General features: G+C 47.7%; 1 pseudogene; it reads left to right on the plus strand.

Annotated features, from left to right (window-relative positions):
* Positions 1-5,366: 5,366 nt before the first annotated feature.
* LOC124682652 lies at positions 5,367-6,071 on the plus strand (annotated as a pseudogene).

Below are 6,071 nucleotides of genomic sequence, written 5' to 3' on the forward strand. Positions count from 1 at the left end.
TCACACTGTCCCGAGTGTCAATGCGGGCATGAACCCACTATCGAGCATAAATACTCCCTCTTGGAGTTAAAAGCAAAAACTTGGCCGAGCCTCTACTAGTAACGGAGAGCATGCAAGATCATAAACAACACATATGTAATAACTTGATAATTAACATAACATGGTATTCTCTATCCATCGGATCCCGACAAACACAACATAGAGTATTACGGATAGATGATCTTGATCATGTTAGGCAGCTCACAAGATCCAACAATGAAGCACAATGAGGAGAAGACAACCATCTAGCTACTTGCTATGGACCCATAGTCCAGGGGTGAACTACTCACTCATCACTCCGGAGGCGACCATGGCGGTGTAGAGTCCTCCGGGAGATGAATCCCCTCTCGGCGAGGGTGCCGGAGGAGATCTCCGAGAATCCCCCGAGATGGGATCGGCGGCGGCGTCTCGGTAAGGTTTTCCGTATCGTGGTTTTTCGCATCGGGGGTTTCGCGACGGAGGCTTTAAGTAGGCGGAAGGGCGAGTCGGGGGCGGACGAGGGGCCCACACCACAGGGCGGCGTGGGCCCCCTTGGCCGCGCCGCCTTGTGGTTTGGCCACCTCGTGGCCCCACTTCGTATGCTCTTCGGTCTTCGGAAGGTTCGTGGCGAAATAGGCCCTGGGTCTTCGTTTCGTCCAATTCCGAGAATATTTCGTTACTAGGATTTACGAAACCAAAAACAGCGAGAAAACGAGAGCTGGCACTTCGGCATCTTGTTAATAGGTTAGTTCCAGAAAATGCACGAATATGACATAAAGTGTGCATAAAACATGTAGGTATCATCAATAATATGACATAGAACATAAGAAATTATCGATACGTCGGAGACGTATCACCGATCATCGCGGCATCTGCATCCGTGATTACTGCCTTTGGCTTCTGTTGACACATCGCTTTGAGGAAAGTCTTTAGAAGCCAAACATATGTTTGTTCATTCTCGCTTGAAAGGATGGCACACCCAAAAACCGTTGTCCTACGGTGGCTGTTCAAGCCCACAAAAGGAACAAATGGCATCTTATATTTATTCATCTTGTATGTGCTATCAAAGACCAGCACATCTCCGTAGTCCTGGTAATCCCTACGTGACTGGGAATCACACCAGAACATGTGCTTCAGACGGCCTTCGTCATCAACGTTATATTAATAGAAAAATTCAAGGTCCCTCTTTTTCCTCTTTGCCATAATGCGGATGGCTGTGGTAGCGTCACCGTCGAAAAGCAGCCTCATCCTCTCCCTAGAGCACATGTTGTACAAATCCTTTCTTGTGAATCCAACACCGGCAAATGAACCGGAGCCCTGCAATGAATTTTCTCATAATGAGGTGCTTCCGACCCCCATGGATCCCGGTGATAATATCTCGGATCTCTGCGCGTCGTTGATCGTCCTATGGGACCGAAGAAACGGAGTCTGACATGGTTCAGCTGGGTCATGGTTATGTTTGTCTCGAAAATCTTCAACAACCCAGAAACCAGTTCTTCCATCAAACTTCACCACCAAACGTGCCTTGTAGCCGCAGCGAGACTCAGGTCTACGCCTATATACGCGGCCTTCCGTGGTCAGTTACTTTTTGGGACGTCTGCCTTCTCTAGAACACACAAAACGTCTTAGCCGAATTACTCCATCATCAAACCGCTTAACCTGGTCCAGCCGGACGCTGAACCCATAATCTTTAGCATATCTGTTGTAGAAAGAAAATGCTGCTGCTTCAGAAATAAAAGTCATCTCTTTTATCATCCAGTATAAATCCCGATTATTATCAGGATATTCATTGCCATTGCTACCTTTCTGTGTTTTCTTAGGCTGACTAGCGCTTGGTATCGCCTGCAAGTATAAAACGTAGGCATTAATTAAAACTATAAATTTATGTGTTCCAGCTATATGAGACTGATAAAAAAGAGATAGCAACCTGGCTCATGTCAACAGAATCCTCAGGAACTGATGCACCTTCCACATCATCAGTATGGCCCGTGTCCAAGTCAGATTCACCGTAATAGTCGTACTCAAGCTGCGTGTCAAATTGTGTCTGAAATTTATTAATGCATCGCGGAATTTAGTAACCGTAAATTTTACATTTGCCATCATTTCATGCATCATTTTATGTCATTTTATGAGTCACTACACATACCTCACTAGTATTTTCACTAGTATTTAGACTATCTGTGTGTTCACCATGGTTCTCATCATTTTGATCGTCTGTGTGTTCACCATGGTTGTCATCATTACCAAATTCATCGTACGCAATCTGCATAAATTATGACAGGAGGAACCATATATTATTTGATGATGCTGGACTACTGGTAATCGAAATTAAAAATAGTGCACCAAGAATATATAGTAATGTGGCTCACATCAAACTCGTCTTCGCTCCAGCCGGCTTCGTGCTGCAAATTTTCCTCCATTTCAGAGTCATCGGAATTATAGCCGACGTACTCGTTTTGTTCCTCAATCATACCATATATAGAGTTCTCCATATTCTGTAGTATTGGACCATAATTAGAATTGAAAAAACGGCAGAATTGCGTCCTGTTACTATGCTAGAAGATGAAGTCATGGGTACCTCTAATTTTAAACCCTAGCAGGGAAGACTCCGAGCCGGTGGCGCGCCTTTCCAAGGTCGTCGATCTGCGGGGGGCGGCGTCGAGATGCGAAACAACCACCGGCGGCGACGAACGTGCCGGCAACAACCGCCGACGGCCAGGCCGGCAACAACTGCTTGCGTTTTACCTAGCGACGGCGTGGAACAGCTCGATCAGATCTCCAGGGCCGATGAAAATGATGCATGCAGTGGAAGCTAATCACGGTGATTAGCTTAGCACGTGGGACCCACCCACGTGGGTCATCCGTATAGATACGCCTAGGCCCTGTATGCCCATACGAGTCTTGTACTGGGCTTGGATATGGGTTTCGGCGGGCAGCAAAAAAAACGGGATCACCGTAGCCCTTCGGCGATGAGTCGCGAGTTTGCACAGGATGCACACCGAAGCACACCTCTTTACTTTTCTCCTTGTGCTTTCCCATCTCCTCATTCTTTTCTCCTTTCTTTACTTGAGGATCATGCCTTCTCTGCAAGCACACAACCGAACCACAATTCAGCCTACACCGTAGCATCCGATCCTAGTTGGACCTGTGGGGAAGCAAGTTAAGGCATATGGTTGGCCATGCCCTTAGAGTAGAGGCGCAAGAGCTGTATTGAACACCGACATCTCCACATGCCAACACTGAAATGAACAAAGCCAGCGTATACAGCCCATCGTCTACCTCGCCGGCCCCGTACCATACATACCCCACCACCCCCGCAGAAACAACTCCATCGTTGCACACAGCGTGGCGGGAAAATATCTAGTGATACCACACCTTAAATGATACCATGATACCACACTTCAAAATTTGAATTGGAAGCGTCAAAAAAATCGAAAATAAATTTGTGCCTGTTCACAAGATGTGTGTTTACATTCTACAGAATTTTCAGATCCAAATTCAAAATACACAAACAGAAACAAAAAAGACAAATACTATGTGAATAATGCCATTTTGTGCTTTTGTCTTTATGTGACACTATTCATGTTGGATTTCTCTTTTTTGTTTCTCTAAGGGTGTTTCGAATTTGGTTATACAAATTACAGGACATGCAAACACACATCTTGTGAACATGTAAAATTTTATTTCCAAATTTTTTGACACTTAAAATTCAAATTTTGATGAATGGTATCATGGTATCAAATAAGGTGTGGTATCACTAGATACGTTCTCACAGCGTGGCATATCCGCGAGAGAAAGGCAAACCTGAAGAGTTTTACATTTCTCTGCTGAGAGCGAGCGGCAGAAAAGCATGAGGCGATGGCAAATCTCTCTTCGCATCGCCTTGCTCGGCCAAAAAGAGGCCGGAGAGGAAAACTGCGCGGGCTTTAGTCGACCTCGCGTCATGTGCGTTATCCGGTGAAAAGCCCGCCCCTGAGAGCCACTCCATCGTGACTTTGCAAACGAGCTTTTGCATCTGCATCCCATCGCCAAAGCAGACAGAAAAGAAGAGTATACATGAATGGCCTAACTCACCGTATTGCTTTTGGTAAAAGCTGGCGGAAAGAAAATGTGGCAAAAGAGATGCCGGCCGGCGAAGGTGAACCCATTTCTCCCCATTCTATTTAGCTGACACGCCAGCCATTGCGGACAGTTGGCCCCATTTTGTTATAAAGAGAAGACTAGGCAAGTTCAAGTGTTTTTTTGCGAATAGAACCCCGGCAGAGAAACATCAAACATTACAAAGCATCCTAACAAAAATGAAAATTACAAGGAAATCTTTGAGAGGCCCTCCATCTTTAACCTCCAGCGATGGCGTGCCGCCGCTGCCGCTCCTATCGTAGTCGGTTTGACGTTTTTGTTGCGGATGTGAAGTAGCTGAACTGGTGAAGAAAACCATCCGCCCCGGAGACAAAGAAGCCGGAATAACCGCCTACGAAGCTCCACGGAGATCCCCGAACCAGAAGAAGTTCTCGAGAACCACACCACTCCCACAAGCTTCCCGCCGTCGCCGTCGAGATGGGGTTGAAGCCGGGGATACTTTACTGGAGAAGACGCCACCGTCACCACCTGAGCGCGGCCACACCAAACCTTAACCCTAAGACCGAAAAAAGCTTAGCCCACCCGTCGACGGGGACCGAGATCCACCCTGCCTCCATGGTTCGAATGCCACATAAGTTGGGGTAGGTCGGCAGCACCGAGAGGAGGTTGCGGGAACCCTAATCGCCTCCTCGATCGCTTCTCTGGAGACGTGCCGGTTCATGTACGTTCCAATATGGTCATGATTGAGCAATTTCAATAACGTACAGACAGCTTAGCCGAGTTTAAGTCAGGAGCCATTTGTTATGCACTCCCTCTATTTAAAAATTACTAATCGACTCAGCTTTATCTACATATGTATCGTGTTTTAGCGTGTGGATACATCGGTATCTTGATGAAACTGAGCAAATTATTTAAACGGAGGGCGCACTCTGTGAAGTTTTGTGCTTGGGAATAACTTGGCGGTGAGAAAGAGCTCTTTTCAAAGAATCACATCGATGCAGAGATAGATTATAACTCTTTTTTCAGATGAAGAAATTGTTTATACTAGATGTCGTCCCGGTGGTTCCCGTCAGATTACCGGTAAAGGAAATCCTTCTCCCGCAAAGCAATTGAAAACAGCTCCGTGCCATGCCAATCAAACTACCCGAATTATTATTGTTAAACAAAGTACAGCCACACACGACGAAATAAAGGCAGCAGAAAGAAATGAAATCAAAGGCCGACGTGGCCGCTTGCCGCTTAACTGTGCATATATACACAGCGGGATCGCATCGTGGGCTCAGCCAGCCAGTCATCGACCGGCGTCGAAAACCAAGCCAAGTTGCTACCAAGCTAGCTAAGCAATGGAGGATCACTTCGGCCGGAAGATATCCAGGGAGGAGGAGGCGGCCGTGAAGCCGACCAAGAGCTTCCGGTACGAGGACTACAGCACCAGGCGGGTGTTCCTGCGCAGCTACCCGCTCCAGTGGGAGTCGCCGGCCCCCGGCGGCGACGGTAAGCCGGGGCAGGTCTACGCCACCGCCGATGAGGTGGGCGAGGACCGGTGCGATAGGAGGTGGGTGGTGGCGGTGGTGGAGTGGGGGAGGACAAGCTGCTGCTGCTCAGGAGGGCCAAGAAGAGGCTAGCGCTCTACCTGCTCGGCTGCCACTACGGCAGCGGCCGCCCTGCGCTCAAGTACAAGTCCGGCGGCTCCTGCACCACCGCCATGCTCAAATCCATGTGATCGCTCGCCGCCATGGCGGGCAGTTAGCCCCTCTCTCCATGCTGCTTGCTGCTCTGTTCCTCTGTTTTGTGAACGGATGATCGCTGATCGAACTGATGAAAGTACTCCTTGTATCTATGTGTGTTACTACTACGTACTAGGGGCCCTACTACGTACATCTAATAATGATTTGTATAGGTGATCAAAGTTTCATGTATATATCGTCTTGTGGAGTCTTTCTTATATGATACTTGACCAGATTTTGGACGAA

This window comes from Lolium rigidum, chromosome 1 (assembly GCF_022539505.1).
Source record: "Lolium rigidum isolate FL_2022 chromosome 1, APGP_CSIRO_Lrig_0.1, whole genome shotgun sequence".
NCBI classification, from domain to species: Eukaryota; Viridiplantae; Streptophyta; class Magnoliopsida; order Poales; family Poaceae; genus Lolium; species Lolium rigidum.